Source organism: Aethalodelphis obliquidens, unplaced genomic scaffold (assembly GCF_003676395.1).
Source record: "Aethalodelphis obliquidens isolate GAN/ISIS:26980383/991018 unplaced genomic scaffold, ASM367639v1 scaffold4, whole genome shotgun sequence".
Taxonomy (NCBI): domain Eukaryota; kingdom Metazoa; phylum Chordata; class Mammalia; order Artiodactyla; family Delphinidae; genus Aethalodelphis; species Aethalodelphis obliquidens.
The window spans coordinates 13159332-13181470 of record NW_020837948.1 but is presented as its reverse complement, the minus strand read 5'-3'; the positions used below and the strand labels follow the sequence as shown (position 1 = coordinate 13181470).

The following is a 22139-nucleotide window of genomic DNA, read 5'->3' as shown; positions in this document are numbered from 1 at the left end:
GGTAAAAAGTTTTAATTATTAAAATCAATAGGACAGAAGATGATGGACAATTGAAGAGGACCCTTGAAAATAGGTTACAAATGACATCTGTCCCATTTAGTTGGCTATTGGCTGACCAGAGCAATTATTAGCCACGCTGGTTTGGGGCCACCCTACCCCAACCCCCATACACACACAACTTCTCAACTCTGGTTTGATTTGAATATGTCACAAAATCCTCAAAATTTCACAACAGTATTGCTCAAAATTCACTTTGATCTTATCGTGTAAAATATCCTGTATAAATACTTCTTACAAGAGAGAAAGGAAAGGAGAGGGAAAGTCATACAAACAAGCGGCTATTTCCAAAAAGGTAGTTTTAAAACCATCAGCTAAAGTAGAATCACCTGGGTAACTTGTTTTTAAAAACTCTCATGCCCAAGACCCACATCGAACCTAGAGAATCAACATCTATAGGAGTGGAGTATTTGCGTGAGTTCACTGTATGATTCTGAGACATACCAGGGAAGTCTGAGAACTACCATTTAAGAAAATGACTGGTCTCTAAAACGGGATTCATTAACCACTAGATGGTGCCAGGATTCTGAAGATGGAGCTTTCCATGTATATTTCCCTTTGAGTAAACAGTATATTCATTTTCCCTTTTATCTCTCTCCTCCACATCGCCCCAACTTTTAGAAGAAGGGTATAACACACCAAAATCAATACTCAGCATCAGTGTGACACTTTCTCCTTGAATTTATTTTAGCTGTAATAGTCTTGCTCTGAGTGGGTCTTGGGGAAGGCAGATCTAGGGCTTGTTTTTCCCTTAGCATCTTCCTTTCTGAGTGCAAATGTTTTGAAGAAGGAAATCCACTGTGAGTAGTGGCTTCACCAGCAATGAGTGATGGACTAAGAAAGAATTATGTGACAAATTCCTGAAAGCTGTATTTAACCATTTGTAGCTCTTATCTCTGCCCTTTCCCAAAAAACCATGACTTCAAAAATATACCAGAATCATCAGTTTATTCTGTCCTAAATCCCACTGCCTCTATGCAAAAGTATTTAACTTCTTTAACAGTTTATCCTTTTTTATTTCCAGAGTTTCTTCCCATTAAAAAATCCTGTGTGACGATAATCTCATTTCAGAATTTTTCTGAAGAGTACATTTGTTTGAAATCTGCTCGAGGACATGTACATAGCCTTACACGTGTTTAAGTATTTTTAAATGTGTACTGAACAGAAAAAAAGCTGGAAAGCTGACCAAGACAACATATTTCTTTTATTAATCCTGCAAATACCTACTGAGTAATGATATATAGCAGGCACTGTGATACCTACTAACATAGATATACAGGGTTGACCAAAACAGACAAGATAGAAATCTCATGAACTTGCATTCTACTTGAGAGAAACATGTAAATCAACAAAATAATGAGAGAGTGGCAACTCTTTGAAAAAATAAAGCAGAGTGATGTGACAGTTTCTACACAAGGTAGGATTATTTTTGACAGGGTGGTCAGGGGAGGCATCCCTGAAGAGGTGCCATTTGGACCAGGAGTGAATGATGACAAGAAGAGCTGGAGATCCAGCTGTCTAGGCAGAGGATAGAGCAAGTGCCAAAGTCCTGGGGTAGGAACATCTGCTATGTTGCAGATCAAGAAGAAAGACAGCTGAGGGAAGCGTCAGCCAAATGAGGTTGAAGACGTGAGCAAAGACCCGATCAGGACCATACATTGCAATTTAAAGTTGTTTTGTTTTGTTGGATGTGGACCATTTTTAAAGTCTTTATTGAATTTGTTACAATATTGCTTCTGTTTTATGTTCTGGTTTTTGGCCACAAGGCATGTGGGATCTTAGCTGACCAGGGGTCAAACCTGCACCTCCTGCATTGGAAGGTGAAGTCTTAACCACTGGACCACCAGGAAAGTCCCTAGATTGCAATATAGATTGCTTTTCTCACATAAAATGGGAAATCATCAGAACGTTTTAAGGAGGAAATCAATATTGTTTCTTTTTCTTTCTTTTTTAAGATCATCTTGGTTCCTGTTGGTAGAGGAGCACAGTGGAAGAAGAGAGAACAATTGCAATACTGCTGCAGTCATCTAGATAAGGGATGATGATAGCTGGATTAGAGATAAGAGTGGAATGGAGAGAAGTGGTCAAATTCTAGATGTGCTCTGAAAGTATGGCCAATCAGACTTGCTGGTGGAGTGCTTGTGGGGAGTGAAGGGGTGAGAGAAATCAACAACACCTAAATTGCTGTCTGATCAACCAGATGGGTGGGGAAGCAACTTACTTAGGGTAAAATGGGACAAGCAAGGTTTGGAGGAGAGCTGTGACTTTAAGATTCTGGTTTGCTAACAGTAAGTCTGAGATCATTATTTAATATGGGAAAAGTTAGGAGGAGATTATAAGATTTGATAGTCATCAGCATACAAACAGAATTTAGAGCCATAAGGCTGAATATCACTTAGAGAACAATATTGATAAGCTGAGAATAATAATACTCCCTATGGTTATTGCAAGGAATAAATTGAGGAATATTTAAAATATCTAAGTGCCCAACAGAGTAGACAATTAACAAAATATGATTTTTCTTCCCTATTTCATTCCTTGGTAAAAGTGGACTCTGCAGTAAATTACAACAGAACTAAAATCTTTCCATTAGCTCAGATGTCTTTACAGTCAAAGGAAATCTTAATAATCACCTGTCTCCACATTTCCAAAATGAGGTTCTTCTAAGGTGTTCACAGGTTTCCGGGATCTCTATTAAGCCTGAGTTAATAAAGTTTAACAAATTTCTTACAACAAGGACCTATTGTATAGCATAGGGAACTATAATCAATATCTTGTAACCTATAATGGAAAATAATCTGAAAAAAGATATATATAGATATATATGTATGTATAAGTGAATCACTTTGATGCACACCTGAAACACTAAATTGACTATACTTCAATCTTAAAAAATAATAAATAAGGGCTTCCCTGGTGGTGCAGTGGTTGAGAGTCCGCCTGCTGATGCAGGGGACACGGGTTCGTGCCCCGGTCCAGGAAGATCCCACATGCCGCGGAGCGGCTGGGCCTGTGAGCCGTGGCCGCTGAGCCTGCGCGTCCGGAGCCTGTGCTCTGCAACGGGAGAGGCCACAACAGTGAGAGGCCCACGTACCACAAAAATAATAATAATAATAAATAAAATTTAAAAAAATAAAGTTTAACAGATTTCTTAAATGTAGGTCCTCACAAAGCTCTCTAAGGAATGGAACTTGTACCCAGCATTTCCCAACTTTCATACAGGCTGGAGAAAGTGCAACAGGGAAGAACAAAATCTGATACCATGTTGAATCTGTTTCTTTTACTTTAATCTTTACTCTCAGTTACTTTTGCTACTATAATCACTAAAATGATGTTGTCTATAGCTATTGGCATACATAATGGCCTCCCTTGGGGAACGCTGTCCCTCTACCTAAATGTTAAACTAAAGTGCCTTTGTTCAACTCACAGGGAAATATTTTGACCCTGCCCACCTGTGAATGGCTTCAAGAAAGAAGAAATTAACGTATCCCCTCCCTGAGGCTGGCCAAACCATGAGTTGTTTTGCAAGACTTATGGCCTTTTTACTTTACTTCCTCACCTCCTCCCCCTCTCTGTTCTATAAAAGAAACTAGCATCCAGACCCTGATAAGATGGTACTCTAGGATATTAGTCCAGCATCTTCATGGACGCCCGGCTTTCTGAATAAAGTCGTATTCCTTGCCTCAACACCTCGTCTCCCGATTTATTGGCCTGTCGTGTGGTGAGCCGAGTGAGCTTGGACTCGGTAAAAAAAATGTCCATAGGAAAGCACTGATTTACTCCAAGCCCACATTTTACAGATGAGACATCTGAGGACAAGGGGGATAAAGTCTCCTAGCTTGGAACTCGTTATAACAGAATATACCATTGCTAAGATACTGCTATTGTTACTAACATCACCCCAACTTTCCCACCAGCCTTCCCCTCTGCGTAGTCTGTTCCTACCCTTTTCCTAAAAGCTGAGTTTCTGAGGTGTCTATAGTAAGCATTCAGGTTGATGAGATGCCTATAGAAGGCCTCAAGTTCCTTTATATGTCTGAATAGTACCCATGTGGTTTATGAGAAGTTGCCTAAGAATGACTGTGTTTCATATCCATAATACAGAGCGGGAGGTAGATTTTTTTTTTTAAGTACCAAGTAGATGATTAAATTGTTACTATATTTATGGCTTCACCTGCAGTCACGTGTGTGGCTTTGGATCCTTCACATCATGTAAAATTCCTGAACTTTCATTTATCTGGCTGTCAATAATAAGGACAGTAAAATGAGGGTTAATATTTGCCAAAGCTTTGGCTCATAACTCAAAGTTTCTAAATCAGTAGAAAGTATCTTTTACCAGTGGCCAAAAGTACATTGAACTAACTTTTTAAAAAGCAATAGCTTCTGTTTTTCCCTAATTTATTTCCCTAACTGTAAGCTTAAGCCTCGGAGACAAAGAACAGAGCTTTGACGAGGGCCCTTTCTCATTACGGTTTTGCAGAGAAGAAAACTGGAGCACACAGACATCAAACCTTAGCGTGTCTGAGGGCCCGTAACACGTCAGGCATGAGCTGGCTTGGAAGCCAGCTTCGTCTTACACTGAAGAAGGCATGCTAAAACCTGGAGAGAGGTCGAGGGAGAGGTGAGAAGCACGTCTGGAACAGACCTGACAAAAGTGAGTAGCCGGCTGGTGCTGCTGTAGGCTTTCCATGGAGGACTTCCCATAGGAGGACTGAAGGGGAGGCTGGGGAGGAGGGGCACGTGGTGGCAACAGTGTGCATGTCTGCCAAGTACGATTTTAAGATCTTTAAAAGATGTCCTCTACCCACCTTTCCTTATTTCTGATGACAAGAGGCTTCTGAAACATATTCAGCTGTTATCCCAGGAAGGTTCCACTGCACTATCTAAGTTCCCCCTGCTCACTTACGGAAACCGAAGCCTCTCAGGGTGACTTTCGTGTAGCTCAAGCAGTTGACAACAGTTAAAATAAAATTGCTCCTAGGAGGCGCTGTTATCATCTTACCGCATTAATGATATGAATGTAGAATCTGAAGCGGTTAGCTATTGCTCTATAACAAACCATCTCAAAACATATGGGTTCAAAGCAACTACTTATTATTTATGGATCCACAGCTTCGCGGGTAGTTCTAGTGATCTAATCTAACTAATCACTAATCTAGTGATTAGTTCTACTGATCTAGACCAATTAGATTTTGGCTGGGCTCAGTCATGTGTCAGATGGCAGGTCAACTGGGAGCTGAGTGGTCTATGAAAGCTGGAATGACTCATCTCTGCTGTACGTGGTCTCACCTGGAGCATGCCCCTAATTCAGGCATGTTGTCATGGTGACCATAGAGAAGCCAAAGGGGAAGCAGAAACACGCACGGCTTCTTGACTCAGACCTGTCACAATATCACAGTGTACTGGCCAAAGCAAGCCACAAAGGCAGCCCATGTTAGAGGGGCAGGTACTCCAAAGTTATCAGACAAACAGTATGGATACAGAGAAGCCATTAATTTAATTGAGATCATCAATGCCTTCAATCTAACACAGGACAGAAGAGCACATTCTGCTTGAAAGAGTAGGAAAAGGAGGATAGAGAATAAAAGTTATGTGCATTTTTAATAATCTCATGCATAGAAGTCTCTAGTTCTAGTATCTAGTCTTGAACTCAAGCAAATTGTAGTCTTTCTTCTCTATGTAAATCTTCATCTTAGTATTTCCTATACAAATAAATCTTCTCCCCACATACAGTTTGTTTTGCAATGGTCTTAGATTAAAATGAACTAAATATTTAAAAATATTTACATTTGAGTTCAGGCAATTAGACTTTTGTTTGAAATAGAGTAAAAAAAAATTTTCATGTCATTTTATTATTCTCCTGGTTAATGAGCAACTTCAGTGTTTGCATTAGTGTCATGGTGGAACAGCTAAAAAGAAGGAAGAATAAAAAAGATCAACTCCTATGATGAATACAGTATAAAACATGTTCTTTAAAAAAAGTATATTCTGATTATAGAAAGCACAGATGAGACATGGGCGATAAAATATTGATATTTTATCAATATTTTGATAATATCCAATTTGTTATGTTGGGTATGTTTAATCCAAATGAATATGAAAGTTGTTATATTTGGCATGTTTAATTTAAATAATGTACAGTCGTGAACTTTTGGACGTAAACTGAGGACCATTTAGGGAGAATTAGGGTGGAACCTCTGAGGTAGCAGATACTCACTGTCTTCTAAAGTGAGGAAGGACATCAGGATTGTAGTAAGACATAGATCACCGTGAATAAGGGGTCAATGAAAGTAACCCCACAGCAGCCTCAAGATAAGATGAAGCTTCTGAGGTGAGAAGTTATTATCTTAGCAGTCATATAGAATGTCTCTGTGGTCAATTGCTCACCTTCACATATAGGTTTCAGGTGTGGCTGACCCATCCCTCTGACCGTACTCTGAAAGCGAAACCTTCTGATACAGCACTTGTGAGGGAAGAACAGGCCACTTGGCTGAAAGGGTTGTTATTGACCAGATCAGGAGTAAACTCAAAGTTCCTTCCTGGCACTCCTCAGAGCTTCTTGAAGATCAGCTGGCCTCTGGAAGATGTGGAAAAGACAACAGGCCCTGCCAGCAAAGAGGAGCACCCAGCAGACATTCCGAGCACAACGCATGCCCTAGGAGAGTAGGCTCCAGGGGAAAGCAGTGAAGCCCATGGATCCAGACCTAGAACTGTAAGTGACAGGTCCCAGACCTGGAAAAGGTAGTTGAGAGTAGAGTGTTGCCTCTTTGCTATGTAAAATGTCTTCTGGGTATGTCAAGGACAGAAAGGCTCCACATGGAGATCTGTGGTTGCCCATTGCGGGCAGTTTCTTTTTTTTTTTTTTTTTTTTTGTGGTACGCGGGCCTCTCACTCTTGTGGCGTCTCCCGTTGCGGAGCACAGGCTCCAGACACGCAGGCTCAGCGGCCATGGCTCACGGGCCCAGCCGCTCCGCGGCATGTGGGATCTTTCCGGATCGGAGCACGAACCCGTGTCCCCTGCATCAGCAGGAGGACTCTCAACCACTGCGCCACCAGGGAAGCCCCAAATTTTGGTTTTAAGTTCCTTTTAATCTAGAAAGATAGGTTAGGTTTTAGGTTACCTTCTTTGACTTCCTTGTAAACAGACACTGTAGATTAGGCTTTTGGTTTTTTGGCTTTTACTGTGTTTTCTAGTTTAAAGTTTGTAAAACTACTAGCAGCGCACCATGTATATGGAGAGGTATTGAATTTTTTGAAAATTCCTTTACAATTCCAACTACAATTGCTTAAACATCCCTCAAAGAATCCTATCTGCAAAAGATTCTTTTATGGGAAGGTGCTCAGGCTCAGCTCAGACGTGGGGCAATGAATAAAAGGTCTCCAGAATGACTTTTGAAGGCATCGCGGTAGGTACACACAGATACCGTGAAAGCAAACACTGTATGAGTCATACAGAAAACATAATATAATATGTAAGTAGGTTGAAGAGACTAGGAACCATGTGTTCTATTTTCCTTTAGCAGAGAATGTGTATAATAGTGAAAAGACATATGGCTTTGGATTCTATACGCTTGCATTTAAATTTCAGCTCTGCTGCTGTTTAACTGAAGGTGTAAGCTAGGAAAAGAAACTGTTTCTCTTCAGGTTGGTTTCCTTATCTCCACAATGGTGAGAAATTACCTGTTTTCCAGCATTAGAGGAAGATTAAATAAGTTTCTATATATAAAGTGCTTGGCATATAGAAATTACACAACAAATAAGTTCGCTTCCACTCTTTACCCTCCCTCCCTGAAAACCTAATAAGAACCACTGGAACACAGTTTCTCAGAAAAACAGTCTGTTTCTTCAGCCCCCATGATGGCCCAGCCCAATCACCAAACCACACCTTACTCTGCAGAGTTTTCACAGGTGCATAAGGCAGAATGCAAACTCTGGTTGACCAGAAATCTCACCATGACTTCTAACCAGTCTGGGCTAAAGTCTCCCTGTGGCTATGGAGGGGTTGGTCAGTAGCTATACCTAGGTTTGAGTCTCAGCTTGGTGACGTACAAGCTGTGAGACATGAGATGGCTTCATGAAACTTGCTGAGCCTCAGCGTCCTCCTCTGCAAAATGAGGGTGAGAACTCCTTTATGGAATCATTTCCAGCATTGCACACATGCATGTTAAGAAGCCTACCACCGGCTGTAGTCCCAAGTGGTGCTGCTGAAATGGGCAAGTTCATGAAACCCAAGAATGTGGTTCTGATCCTGGCTGGATGCTACTCCAGACGCAAAGAAGTCATTGTGAAGAACACTGATGATGGTACCTCAGACCGACCCTAGACCGACCCTAGACTCTGGTGGCTGGAATCGACTGCTATCCCTGCAAAGTGACAGCTGCCATGAACAAGATGAAAATCACCAAGGGGTCAAAGATCTAGTCTTTTATGAAAGTTTATAGTTATAATCACCTTGTGCCCACAAGGTAGTCTGTGGATATTCCCTTGGACAAAATTGTTGTCAACAAGGATGTCTTCAGAGACTCTGCTCTCAAACACAAGGCCCAGTGAGAAGCCAAGGTCAAGTTCAAGGAGAGATACGAGACCGGCAAGAACAAATGGTTCTTCCAGAAGCTGCAGTTTTAGGTCTGTCTTGTTTCAGTTATTAAAAATACCAAAACAAAACAAAACAAAAAGCCTACCAACCATCATCACAAATGTGGTGATCTTTATAAAAAACTCTGCCAATTTGTCACCCAATTGGGTCATCGTCTGCATTTTTTTATAACTAGTAGAGAATATTTTCACTTGTTTATTAGCCATGAACATTTCTTCTTCCATAAATTGCATGCTTATATCCTGACTCACATCTTAAAAGATACCATGAAATAAATTTTTAATACTAAACTATCACAGACAGTACCATCACAGTCAGCTGTTGTAAATTCGGCCCAGCCTCACTATTCGTCACTGTTTTTAAAAAAATTACAAGATGAATGCTAAATTGAAGAGAAGTAATCAACAGTAAATAGAAACATATTAGTAAATGAATCTCTTTCTCTTCGCCGGTATTTAAGAGATAGTAGTTCATGCTCTTCTAAATGCCTGAAGATTTTGTAGAGAATCATCATTAATATTCTTTGTTCTACCACTGTTACAAACAGTGAAATAAACAACCACCTAAAAAATATGATTTAAGGATTACCAAGAAGGGTAAAGGGAAAATACCAAATACCCTGGCCCTGGACTTATGTAGACTATGTGAAAAATATAAAAACATATGTCTTCAAAAGAAACAGTGGTGATCAAATTAACCAATTGTGAATAAGTTTCTAATAATATTGTTAAATAGTTAGCCAGAAATAAACCCTAACATTTATGGTCAATTCATTTTCAACAATAGTGTTAGGGAAACTGGCAAAAGAGTTAAGTGCTAGGACAACATGCAGAAGAATGAAGTTGGACCACTACCTCATAATACACTCAAGAATTAACTCAGGGACTTCCCTGGTGGTCCAGTGGTTAAGAATCTGCCTTCCAATGCATGGGATGCAGGTTTGATCCCTGGTCAGGGAACGAAGATCCCACGTGCCGCAGGGCAACTAAGCCTGCGCACCACAACTACGGAGCCCGAGTGCTCTGGAGCCCACATGCCACAACTAGAGTGAAGCCCACGTGCCACAACGAAGAGCCCACATGCCACAACAAAGATCCCGCATGCCGCAACTAAGACCCAATGCAGACTAATTAATTAATTAACTTAAAAAAATGAATTAACTCAAAGTGGATCAAAGACCTTACACTAATGTAAATGCTAAAACTCTTAGAAGAAACTCTTAGAAGACCTTGGGTTAGGCAATTATTTCTTAAGTATGACACCAAAAGCACAAATGATAAAAGAAGATTGATAAATTGGATGTTATCAAAATTAAAAACTTTTGTGCTTCAAAGGACACCATCAAGAAAGTGAAGAGACAACTACAGAATGGGAGAAAGTATTGCAAATCATATTTTGGAAAAAGACCTCATATCTGGAATATATGAAGGATACAACTCAATAATAAAAAAGACGACCCAACTTGAAAATGGGCAAAGGATTAAATAGATTCTTCTCCAAATAAGAGATATAAATGCACAGAAAAAATGCTCAAAATCATTTGTCATTAGGAACATGCAAATCAAAAGGATAATGATACACCATTTCAAATCCACTAGAATGTTTATAATCAAAAAAAAAAAAGTAGTAAGTGTTGTCAGGCATATGGAGGGATTGGAACCCCCATCCATTGCTGGTTGGACTGTTCAAATGGTGCAGCCACTTTGGAAAACAGTTTGGTAGTTATTCAAACAGTCAAACATAGCAATTTTACTCCTGGGTGTACAACCAAGGTAATTGAAAATATATGGCCACACGAAACTTGTACACAAGTTTCCATAGCAGCATTATTCATAAAGCCAAAAAGTGGAAACAACCCAAATATCCTCCACCTGAAGAATAGATAAATACAGTGTGGTATATCCATACAATGAAATACCGTTTGGTCATAAAAGGGAATGAATTACTGACGCACGCTACAATGTGGACAAAACCTATCAGCATGCTACGTGAAAGAAGCCAGCCACAAAAGATCACATACAGTATGATCCCATTTATATAAAATACCCAAAATAGGTACTTTCCCTCTCTATAGCTGAGATATGAAATGTCTCATATAGAGCAATTACATTAATAGATCAGCTGTTGCTGAGGGCAGAGGAAGGAGGCGGTGGGGGGATGGAGAGTAACTGCTAATGGGTACAAGGTTTCTTTTTGGAGTGTGGAAAATGTTCTAAAATTAGATGATGGTGGTGGTTGTGTAACTCGGTAAATAAACTAAAAACCACTAAATTATACACTTTAAACAGGTGGACTTTACATTCCGTACATGGTATCTGAGGCTGTTTTTAAAACCTTCAAAAACAGATAATGAGTTACTTTTTATAAGGCCCTATGATTTTATTATAAATGTTGGTAAAAATAATTATAAATGTTGGTAATAATTATAGCAACTTACTGAGTGCTTATTATGTACCAGACAATATTCAAAGTCTTTGCAAGTATTAACTAATTTACTTTCCCAACAAACCTATTAGGCAAATACTATTATTCCCATTTTACAGATTAGAAAACTGAAGCTGTTAAGTTGCATCATAAGAATTCAAACACGGAGAGTCTGTGTTTTTTGTTTTTTTTTTTCATAATGTTTTTTTGTGTGTTTTTTTTTGACAGTTTTTGCTTTATTTATTTATTTATGGCTGTGTTGGGTCTTCGTTTCCGTGTGAGGGCTTTCTCTAGTTGTGGCAAGCGGGGCCACTCTTCATCGCGGTGCACGGGCCTCTCACTATCGCGGCCTCTCTTGTTGCAGAGCACAGGCTCCAGATGCGCAGGCTCAGTAATTGTGGCTCACGGGCCCAGTTGCTCCGCGGCATGTGGGATCTTCCCAGACCAGGGCTCGAACCCGTGTCTCCTGCATTGGCAGGCAGATTCTCAACCACTGCGCCACCAGGGAAGCCCAAGTCTGTGTTTTTAAATAAAATATTTACTAGCCCTGGAATCCAATAGCAAAATATGGGGAGAAAATCCCTAAAATTCAGAGAATTGGGGACATTTTTAAATATTATGATTAATGACAAAGCCTAAAAAAGTTAATACCCAAGAGTAAAACAAAAATTGTTACTTCACACAATAGCAGTGGAAATGAAAGGCTGTAGATTATGTAATCGTGCTCCTCTCTTGTCCTGTATAAAGACAATAGTAGACACAGATGGGCTGTTGCTGAGACTCCCTCATATGTTTTCATTCTCCCGTGAGTGACAGGAGGAGGAATTCTACAGAGCCGCACGGTGGGAACAGGAGCCAGATTACCAGGCCAGGAGTGAAGAGAGAGCCAGGAGGGCAGCCCCAGCTCTGCCACTAATTATTCACGTGACCTTGGGTGGGTCATCTGACCCTTCTGAACACAAATGATACATCTATAACATGAAATATCTTTAGGTCCCTATTTCTTTCAGAATCTCATTATCTACCATTTAGTTTCTAGACTAATCTCAGAAACATTTTGGCCAGTGTTATGTTTACTCCCAAACAAATCTTGCTCAAATCTGTTTCATGGACTTCTCCAAACATGTCTTTTCTGGCCCTATGTCAACTCCTCTGGCCCCTGGTGCTCCAGCTGTGTGGAGGGAACTGAGAAGATTGTCTGTTCCTCACTTTGAATGCAAGGCCCCTTAAAAATAATAAAAATCCATTTAGTAAATGTTGGATGTATTTCCAGGATTACCAAACAATTTGACATTCCATTAGAGTAAAACATAATTTTGATGATGATGAAATAGTCATTGTGATTATCTCTGGGAACTGAGGATTACAGATGATTTTTAAATTTTCTTCCTTATATTTTGTGTATTTTGTCTTATAAACCAAAAAAGTATGTTTTTAAAACCTTATGGTACAACATTATGAACCACATCAACCACATTATTTAACCACACTAAAAATAATACCAAAAAATCCCTTATGGGGGCATTAAAAAATCGTATGATGTTCATAAATATTTCTCTGGAAATTATTACCAATTTGTGTAAAATCAAACAAGACAGAATATACTATAACTCCTATGCAATTTGTCAGATGCTAATGCTATTTAAATCAAAGGACACAGTTTTTTAAATATGGTAACTCTAGGGCCATATTCATACATTTACCATGCCCTGAAGTTGAAACATTTAAATGTTTACTGCGGAGTGAGGGAGTCAGCTTGTACTGGCTCACAAGAGCTAGTGGTCAGCACCTCTTCCTAAAGCCATGTTCAGTGGCATCACATTGGTAGCTTAAAATCAGCCATGGTGGGAGTGTTTACACTCTGGAAGTTGGCAGATGCTCCAAGTCAGAGAACTTGGGTTTTCAAATTTCTTTCCCTAATATGACAGAGACCAAATGCATGAAAAGAAAGATTGCCTTAAGTCTGATATGGCCATGTTTACTGGAACAGCAAGATCACCTTTCTGGAACAGCAAAATCAACTTTCTAATCTTTCTGGGAGCAAAACTTTCTTTAAAATGACCAAACTATTACTATTACTTTCTTTAAAATGACCAAACTATTACTGCAGACAGTAATAGTTTTCCATCATGGGCAACACAGTCAGTCTCTCTATATCCTCTCAGAGAAGGGCTCACAACTTTAGGGGAGGAACTAACCCCTCTCCAATCTTAGAAGCCACAGAATAAAGGAGCTTGAAGCAAGAGGAAGGGACTTTAGATATGACATCATCCATTAGTTAGACTGGAGTATTCTAGGCTGCTTGGTGGGGCCATTAGCACCAATGTCAACACTCCATGGACCCGAATTGTTAACCCTTGCTCTCCTGCTGGGGTTAAGTCTTCCACAAGCCACGTGCAGACACACAGCTGATGTGACATTCTGAAAAGGAAATCATATCTTTCAATTATAATAATCCACTCAGCTTTAGAGAAAATATGACCAGCTCAAATCGTAATCTTCCCTCCTCCTCATCAGTAGCATTTTCTGAATGCTTGCTATGCACAGGCTTCATGCTTGAAGTTTACATTATCATCAAGTTCTCACAATAGTCTTTTAATGATACTATTTTCATTACCATTTTTACGGAGGCTTGGAAAGGTTAAGTACCTTTCCAAAGTAACACAGCAAGGAAATAATGGAGCCACCCTTCTGATCCAGGCAACCTGACCCCCAAACCCACACCCTAAACCACAACATTGCACAGCCCACTCCAGGAATGTGGGTAAATTCACATTACACCCAACACTGGTTTGCCATATACGGCTATTCCACGATGAAGTCTGAATCTCCATGTAACTTTGCCAGGCCATATGTTCCTTTGCTCAAATGGCAGCAGTATGTGTGTAGAGTATACAAACTAATTTTTTTAATACTAGCCTGAACAAAGCATAATCCATCAGATAAATCTTAAAGCACACATATTTATGTTACTTAATTGTAGAGGAAATCTAGTTTATTTATAAATGGAAATTTATATTCCATTCCTTGGAAAGCTGGTTTTCAAGCTCTGTTTATATGATAGTTTCAGTTTGGTCTTGTGCCTCAAAATCCAATTCCCACAGCTCTAGGAGGAGGAGAATATACAGGCATGAATCCCCATCTCCTATCTAGCCTGACACCAGTAGGCATATTTGTTCCTTATTTGTGGACTTCAGAATGGTTGGATGTAATAACTGTCGACTGAAAAAAAAAAACACGCGCAACGTAAAAGTCGAGAGTTAAGTTTTATTCAGCAGCAATTTTTAGGACTTCAAGCCCGGAAGGCAGCACCTCAAGTAACCCTGAGAGAACTGTTCCAAGGAGGCAAAGGGAGGAGCTAGGTTATATAGAAGTTTTGCAATAAAAGGCAGGTAGTCTGAACATCAGAAGATTATTGTAAATTAAAGAAAACCAGATATCCCAAGTTAAGGAATTTAGCACTTTTCTGTGTATGGGAAGGTGCTAGAGTCTGGGCACACTGAAATCATTCCTTTGATATGCACCGCAGCTGTCTGGGGCCAGTATCCAGTGTTTTCACATCCTGAGTTTCCTCAGGGCTCACCAGCTCACCATCGGTGGTGGCTGCAATCGCTGATGACTGTGATATCCTTTGTTTACTGATATGGAAGGAAATATTCCATTCCTCATAACCAAAGGTTACCATCATTGCACAAGATGAAATCCTTGGAACTATGGACCTTGTTTCATTGAAGAAAGAAAAAAATCTTACAGGAAAACTTTAATGAGCCAGGTTTAAGGAGAGAAAACTAGAACTAGAGAAGACTTTCAACATCATCTAGGCTGGGGCTTTCAAACTCAAATGCAGGTTATGAGAGTAAGTGAAACAAAGCAAGCAGAGTGAGGCACTGAGGAAGGCTGGAGACTGAGGCAAACTACAGAAGTCAGCCCCATCACAAGGGACCTCTACAGCTTAGTACCAGCCAACTATTGCCATACTCTTGTCAGGTCTGATTTTCCAGGCAAGGCCAGATAACCATGTTTTCTATGAAATGCATAGGAAATTTCTACTTACAAAACATGGTAGAGGCCAAACAGAACATGTCAGCAGGCCAGATCTAGCCTACTATCTCTTCACGTAGTAGAAGAGAAAAAAGTCCAGAGATGTTAACTGAACTCACCACGTGGGAGAGCCCACATTGCTTGTTCTCTTTTCTATGTCAGACTCTTCTACAGTCTCTGTTTATAAAGACATAGCACTGTGACTTATTGGAGAGCATCAGAAAAATGAGGTGTTGGGCTTCCCTGGTGCTGCAGTGGTTGAGAGTCCGCCTGCCGATGCAGGGGATGCGGGTTCATGCCCCGGTCCGGGAGGATCCCACATGCCGCGGAGCGGCTGGGCCCGTGAGCCATGGCCGCTGAGCCTGCGCGTCTGGAGCCTGTGCTCCGCAATGGGAGAGGCCACAACAGTGAGAGGCCCGTGTACCGCAAAAAAAAAAAAAAAAAAGAAAGAAAAATGAGGTGTTTCCATCATTGCTGGTCTTACTTAAAACTGCCTGCTAGTTGTCAGTTTTTGTCTTATTTGGTCTTGCTTATTAATCTCCCTTTCCATGGAAGGCTATAAAAGGTCTCTGCTACCTTTGTTTTCATTGTATTCTGGTTGTTATCATAGATTATTCATTCTTTTGCCAGTGTCTCTGCTCCTTTTATAGCTATATTGACAAAAATGTCCTACTCCAGTTATTTCTCTTTGATCACCTGGTCTTTGTTTTAATTTTCACACATAAAACTGAAAGCTGTGGCAAAGGCTCGAAGTGCTTTGATCGGAGGCCACATCTAAATGGTCAAAGGGGTCAAATAATGGCAGCTCTGTGCCTGCAAGTGTAGACTGATGCACAGCAGTCAACTGCCATCCATTTAAATAAAGCAATCAGTCACATTTTCTTTTAGTGGCCATGTGCCATCAGAACCTTATTCCTGTTTGAACATAAAGTCCAGATGTTAACTACTAGCAAATTTTTAAAGATTGCTCATGGGCATCTCATATCACGAAGTGAAATTCAGTGGAAAAGCCACACCTGCCTTCAGACCCTCCCATCAGTATCTGTAGTTTAACACTGACAAGCTCTAGGGAAGGCACGAGCGCTCCTCTTTTTCTAGCACTTTCTGCTGACTTCTATGCCTCCCTCCCGCCTCACGGTTTTCCTTACCTTCTGGCTCTTGAAGACATTTGAGTTTGTGACCCATGCTCTAGAGTTTCAGCAAATCTCATCTCTGGCACAATTTCTTATGATAAGGAATGAACTCAACATCTTACATAAGAGCTCAGTCAATACTGTTTCCACTACTTCGAAGCTACCTCCCCTAGACTGCCTTCTTTCCTCTTTTTTTTTTTTGCGGTATGCAGGCCTCTCACTGTTGTGGCCTCTCCCGTTGCGGAGCACAGGCTCCAGACGCACAGGCCCAGCGGCCACGGCTCACGGGCCCAGCCGCTCCGCGGCATGCGGGATCCTCCCGGACCAGGGCACGAACCCATGTCCCCTGCATCGGCAGGTGACCTCTCAACCACTGCGCCACCAGGGAAGCCCTTCCCTCTTTTACTGTTAATTAACTTTTCAATTCCATATATTTTCTCTTCCTAGCTCCATTATTGGAGCAAGGACCCATTTCTTTAAATATTTTTGTATCACTCACTGCAGCTAGCATGGAGCCTTACTGGTAAAATATTGTTGAAAAGAAAGCTCCTCTATTGAAAAGTATGTCCAAAGATTGGCTGCTGACCCTGGGATTTCCTCCTTCAGAGACATTTTTTCCTGAGCTAAGCATTGCCCCCAGTTAAAATCCAAACCTGCCTGGGAAACAATAACATGTTTCATTAGTTATAATATCTGTACTGATTAGACTTTTTTGTTTATAAGGAGCAGAAACTACCTTATAGGTTGTTGCTATTATATGAGGTATGGTGATGGGTCTGATTTTTTTTTTTGATTGAAGTATAGCTGATTTACAATGTTGTGTTAGTTTTGAGCATACAGCAAAGTGATTCAGTTTTGTAGATAGATAGATGATAGATAGATAGATAGATATACTCTTCCATTATAGGTTATTACAAGATATTGAATATAGTTCCCTGTGCTATACAGTAGGTCCTGGTTGCTTACCTATTTTATATATAGTAATGTATATCTGTTAATCTCAAATTCTAAATTTATCCTTCCCCCACCTTTTCCCAGTGGTAACCATAAGCTTGTTTTCCATGTCTGTCTCTTTGTTTTGTAAATAAATTCATTTGTATCATTTTTTTTAGATTCCACATATAAATGATATCATGTGATATTTGTCTTCTGTCTGACTTCACTTGGTATGATAATCTCTAGGTCGTAATGGGTTCGATTAATACACTTTAGTATAATTTAGCTTATCTAATATCTTTTCAACATAATTACAACACAAAAGGGGAACATAAGGGGAAATATAAGGGGAAAAAGAAAAATACATATACTGCACGATCAGAAAAGGATAAGGAGGGAGGCTGGGTGCAATGCACCATCACAACTGCAGCAAGACAACACCTGGAACCAGGGTGACCACCTGCCTTGATTGGCCCAACCCTAAGAGGTTCCTAGAATGTGGGGCATTCAGGGCTAAAATTAAGAATATCCTGGACAAACTGGGATAAACTGGTCACCTTATTAGGCATCAGTAAAATCCCACTCAAACATACACTTTATCTAATTTCAAAAGTGTGCTTCGAGTCAGTACTACACACGGAGCAACACAAACCTGCCCCTGGCTGGTTATCAGCTGGTTAGAGCAAAGTGCTAACAAGAGCAAGGCTAAAGGTTTGATTTCCCAGGAAACTTTGCTCTCTTCCACTATCAGAATCTGCGTACTGCACTTAAGCCCGTCGTTCTCCAATGTCACTGACTAATCACAAAAGGAGGAGAAGAGAGAACACAGCTACATCAGACCAAATCCTTCCCTGCCACTAGTAACACTGGTGAAAAACCGATGTTTTTCTTGTGAGTAAACATTAAGTGATTGAAGAAGCTGAAGATCATCACATAGGAAATTTATTTTCCTTCCTGCTTTTAGTAGGGTTATAAATAACAATAATGATAATACATAGAATATTCTGCTATATGATTTCATTCGAATCTAGTGAGAGACACATGGCTGATACCACGCTCAGCAGGGCTGGGATCACCTGTGGTTAGACAGGCAGAAGCAATGGCTGGAGCCTGAGCCCTTGCCTCCTAGTGATTTTTTTATTTGTTTGTCTTCGTTGTCATCACCATTTTGGTAGAGGGCTCAGCCTCCTATAACCAGCAAAATACACAACCTGAATGTTGAGACTCCCCGAACTTTGTACATATCACTTCCATAAGAACTCCAGAACTCTTCTGGTCCCAAAGACCAAGCAGCACAGCCTTAAGGCTCCCATGTGTCTTACCAAATGTGGGCTCGTTATTTCCTGTATGGTAAAGGCATAAAGCACATCCACATTCCTTGCCCTGTTGTTCAGGCTCAGGAGGTTAAAGAAAGCACCCCTACTTTTAATGTTTAGATCCTGCCTGGCTCTGCATCTCGTTGTCTTAAGTTTTTCCTTTTCCATAGACTTTTCTGCCTAAATCCAGAGTTATATGGTGTTCCTATTAGTAAACTGAAAGCTGAGTTTGCCAAACACGTTTATTTCTCCTTCAGAGCAAATGGGTAGGATGAAAACCACTCTTGTCATACTTACATGTTACTCATTAACTGACTGCAAAAAAAAAAAAATTGCCTCAGCTAGATTAGGAGTCATGTGAAGAAGTAGCTTCCTGCAATGCAGGAACTGAGAGAGGCTGAAACGCAGAGATTTTCACATTATTGGGGAGGTTGAAAAACGAGCCCTTGAGTTTATTTCTTGACTTGGCTATTGACAAGTCCACAATGGTGAAGAAAAGGCTGTCATCATCCAATGACACAGTGTTCCAGTCTGAGATTCCAGGCAGCCCAAGCAAGGTGGGTGCGGAGGCCCGGAACAGCATCCCTGACAGCCCCGGCTCAGTGTTTCTCAGGTGGGTACATCCCGTCTGCCCCCCTGATGGCCTCAGCCACCCAACAGGTGTTGCTTGGAGAGCCCCTTCCTCATCCCCGGAGGGAGGATTCTACCAGGTAGAAAGAGAAGGCACAGCCCAGGCCCCTGGGCTGGTGGATTTTAAGGGGGTACATAGCAAAGGACATGATCTGCTGAGCAAATAGAACTCTTACCACCATTAAGGGACAATAATTGTTAGTACCTTCTTCAGTACTTTTCAGTACGTACTAGAAAACTGGTCAGCTATGCAGTTACTCAATTCCTGACCCACTCTCAGGGTCATAGGAAGTGAAGCCAAATGGTTAAACCAAAAACCTTACTTTGGTGTCAAAATTACTGTATTATTGTCAAAACAGTAATTATTAAAATATTAAAATAATTTTCTTCTTTGGACCTTTCTAAATTAAATATTAAAATAGTACTGGCTATGCTCTGATCCAACAACTTACTGTACAGTGATTTAAAGCAGCTTTGACTAGGTTCAGAACATATCTTCTTTAGCTGTAAGTATTAATATCTACATGTATGTAGATATTAATATACCAGATATATACCACTCTGATAATTATATATTTTTAATGAAAATTCATTTATCTACTCTTTTTCATTTTATCTCATAATAATTCTCTAGCAACTTATAAAATGTAGAAATCAAGTGCAAGTGGAATCAATTACAAGAAAAAGTTCCTTATGCAACTCTTTTAAAATTGAGGTTTAGTTGATTTACAACATTATATTAGTTTCAGATATACAACATAATGATTCAAATTTTTATAGATTATACCTCATCCAACTTTGGTGTAAACTTTTTTTAATGGAGGTGACATTGGTCTATATCATTACATCAGTTTCATGTTTACAACATTATATTTCTATTTCTGTGTACCTTACAGCATGCTTACCACCTAAAATTTACTTTCCGTCTGATGTAAACTTTAATGTAACTTCCATGTAAATTAAGTCAAGGCAGAGGAATAGCCTCCACACCTGAACTTCACTTTTCCATATTATATCCAGAAAGTCAATCATTTGATTTATTTTTTAATCATTTTAAATCATTTACACAAAAAAAGCTCAAAATTATAGCGTTTAAAAATTAAATACAAAATAACGAAATCACACTTCATTTAATAGCATTCGCACATCAGACTGTCAAGTGAGGAAAACAAATTCAATAATTTTTAAAAAGAAGTTTTAGAGATCAAGAGTCTGAATTTATGCAAAATATTGCTTAATACATCTATTTAGGTTGGCTTAATTTTTCCATCCGTCATTAAAATAAATCTACATAACTTGCATTATGGTCATTTGAGCAAGAGCACAATTCCAGTGATTGAAAATGTAAAACTTTGCATTATTTCCATGTTTTGCTGAACTTCGAGTGCTTCTTTAATTGCTTCGTCTGCCTAATCCTCCTCTTACATTGACTGTAATGCAAACTCTTCTTGGAACTCAAGCTCTAACGAGGAAAAATAAAATCAAATTAAAATGCATAGGACTTTCCTGGGGGCGCAGTGGTTAAGAATCTGCCTGCCAATGCAGGGGACACAGGTTTGAGCCCTGGTCTGGGAAGATCCCACATGCCGCAGAGCAACAAAGCCCGTGCGCCACAACTGCCGAGCCTGCTCTCTGGAGCCTGCAACCCAGAACTACGGAAGCCCGCACACCTAGAGCCCAAGAAAAAAAAAAAAAAAAGGAAAAAAAAAAAGACAGAAACCAACAAGGGCCTACTATATAAGCACAGGGAACTACACTCAGTGTCTTGTAATAACCTATAAGGGAAAAGAATCTGAAAAAGAATATATATATACATATGTATACATACACATATAACTGATTCACTTTGCTGTACACCTGAAACTAACACAACATTGTAAATCAGCTATACTTCAATTTAAAAAAAACAACAAAAAAAGATAAACACTTCCCTTTACCTTAACATTAAGAATTTATGTGGCTGTTGTGGCATCCCATTATCCTTCCCATGAACTACAGCAAATCATATGTACCCTCAGATCAGCAAACCACTCAGATAGGCACAGATACAATTTATGCAGTCTTTTTATTCAACCATTCAATTCAACATAGATTTGTTGAATAACTATTATATGCCAGGCTATGTGGAAGGCACAGCAAATATAACCATAAGTGAGATAGATGTAGTCCCTGTGCTTATGGAGGTTATTAGTTTAATGTCAAAGACAGGCAAAAAAATTATGAATGAATGCATATATACATACATAATTCAAAATATTAATGTATATTTTTATAGGAAAAAATTACAGGGCAGATATGGAGAATAAGGTGGGAAAAACTAATTTAGATTGAGTGGCAAGTCAGGGACTCTCCAAGGACGTGATATTTAGGCTGACTTCAAGGATGAAAAAAGAGCCACAAGCATGACATGATCGGGAAGCAGCAAGTCGCCCTGAAGAGGGGAGTGAGCTGAGTCCTGAGGAACCTCAGCGGGGTGGCACCTGATGAAATCAGAGAGACAAGTAGAGGATGAAGGGGTTTAGAATTCTGTTCTAATCTTGGTGGGAAATCACTGGAGGGTTTAGAGTAGGGGAGTATCATGATGTGACGTTCCCTTTAGAAGGGTATTCTGGCCTCTCTGTAGGTTATTTCTAGTTTGTTGCTCATTCAAGCAATGCGCAGTCTTGCCCATGTCTCCAGTGTGCTTGTACAAGAGTGTCTCTAAGATATATATACCTAGGAGAGGAACTGCGGAGCTATAATATGGACATGATTAACTTTACTGATTATGTCAAACTCTGTTCCAAAGTTCTGTGTCATTTATGCTATTACCAGCATTATTCCGCTTCCTCAACATTGCCATTGTTTGACTTTTTAATTCTTTCTAAACTGGAATGTATGAAATGGCATCTCAGTGTAAATGGTTTCAATGTGCATGTCCCTTATTAAGACAAAAGGAGCATCTTTTCAACATGTTTATTAGTCATTCTCATTTCCTCTTCTGTTAAATTCCTGCTCGTGGATTTA

General features: G+C 39.9%; 1 pseudogene; it reads left to right on the top strand.

Moving 5' to 3' along the window:
- The first annotated feature begins 8266 nt into the window (after positions 1–8266).
- Positions 8267–8711, top strand: LOC113615942 (60S ribosomal protein L27 pseudogene; annotated as a pseudogene).
- Positions 8712–22139: the final 13428 nt, after the last annotated feature.